Consider the following 1,797-nt stretch of genomic DNA (forward strand, 5'->3'; position numbering starts at 1 on the left):
ATCTCTCTCTCTCTCTCTCTCTCTCTCTCTCTCTCTCTCTCTCTCTCTCTCTCTCTCTCTCTCTCTCTCTCTCTCTCTCTCTCTGTGAAGGCTTCTAGACGCACATTTTTAATACTTATTGAAAGCAATCAAAAGGGCTGGTGGAAACAACGACTCGATGAGATGCAGTCAAAGTATACGCTGGGGTGTCACCTCGAACTGATCCCCCTATTTGAAGTATTTTTTAAAAAATGTAAAGTAGCTCTGAGTAAAACAGGAAGCGACGATGATGCGGATAAATTCATTGCCTGCGAAGTCAAATCCTACTATATTTGATGATTTTTACGTGTCGCTAATGCTGTGAACGGACGAAAGGACACACTTTCTACACATCACAACGATAACTATGTTATATTACGATGAATTACAGTCCTACTCCTCCAGAAAACACAGCAGGCTGACGATATTAGCTCTTGATTTCCGAGATGAGTTTTTTTTCCGTTTAGAACACAACCCCGCTATTTAAACAACACACTGCTTCCTCTGTTTCTCCCAATTCAAGGCCTTCGTCTTCCTGGCTACACACATCCTGGTTTCACAAGAAAGATGAACTCTCCGACACAGTCAAAATATCAATCTGTACCTTGTATATCTCGGACGCGTTACGAAATTATGCATATAGTTCCAGTTGCCTTACCTTTCTTCTTCTCTCCAAGGTGTTGAATCAGATAAAGGCACCACAGGCTTTGTCAAACCAATAAAATGAGGCCGAACACTCGCAGTAAAAACGGAACAGGGCTAAAGGTGCAATGTCATTTTTTGAAACAGTGACGTCATCCATATTTATTGTTGAATTTCACACACAAGATCAAATACAACAGATCACAGCCACGATCCGCACGATTAACCAGAAACCAGAAAGGCAACAGAGACATAGTCTCAACAGATAATACGGCTTGAAACCATGTTTCATTAGATGTTTTCATGAGTCTAGGATTAATTTAGTTTTGGATGATATAATTCTTCATCTGGTTCCACATCCGTTCAGAGGAATACTCGGTTTACTGGCATGTTACGGCCTGAACACTCGTTTCAACACTGTGAGATTATTTCGAGTTCTGCTTGGACTGTTAGTTTAGAGTGAATGGCATGGCAGCACGAACACTGGCCATACATATGTCATCGAGTTTCTCTTTTTGCTAGTTGCCAAAACACTGTTTGTGTGATACACATTTGCGCAATGGGTCGTTAAGTTGTTCGTATTGTCCGTAAATGTTTATGCGACTTGATGATGAGTATTTCTCTGATTTTTATTGCTTATTTTGTTGGTGGATGAATGCGCTAGGAGAGGAGGGTTGGGTTTTTTTCCTTTTTTTCGGGGGGGGGGGGCTATGTTGTGGTTTTACAGTGTGGATATGTTTATTGTTGTGAAATGTTGCTCCCCTCCCTGATTCATGGTGTTGTTTCAGTATGTCAGTTACGGCGGTCTTTACTCCAGTGGGTTTTTAATCTTTACAAAGCTCTAGAAACCGTGCGGTTACTCTACATTGTTAAGTTGGATTTGCTTTGTTCTAGATGATCAGGGCTTAATTCGGCCAAGGGAGGAAAAGCTGGAATATGATATGTGGACAGGGTGCTCAACACTGGGGGGGTTTTTGTTGTTGTTGTTTTTTGTAAAGTGTTTTACGGCGCTCGCAACTGCATAAGGTCATATGAGCGCGCGGGGAACACCTAATATTTTCAGTTGGTAGAATTTTGCCTGGGAGGCGGCCTAAGCCTACTCTTATCTATTATAGACCACCAAGGGATCTTTAACGT

At 41.7% G+C, this 1,797-nt stretch overlaps 1 protein-coding gene across 1 annotated transcript in view; it reads left to right on the plus strand.

Moving 5' to 3' along the window:
* LOC101855008 overlaps positions 1 to 1,797 on the plus strand; it is a 74,564-nt gene that overhangs the window by 46,972 nt on the left and 25,795 nt on the right. The window lies entirely within an intron of this gene.

This window comes from Aplysia californica, unplaced genomic scaffold (assembly GCF_000002075.1).
Source record: "Aplysia californica isolate F4 #8 unplaced genomic scaffold, AplCal3.0 scaffold00091, whole genome shotgun sequence".
Lineage (NCBI taxonomy): Eukaryota > Metazoa > Mollusca > Gastropoda > Aplysiida > Aplysiidae > Aplysia > Aplysia californica.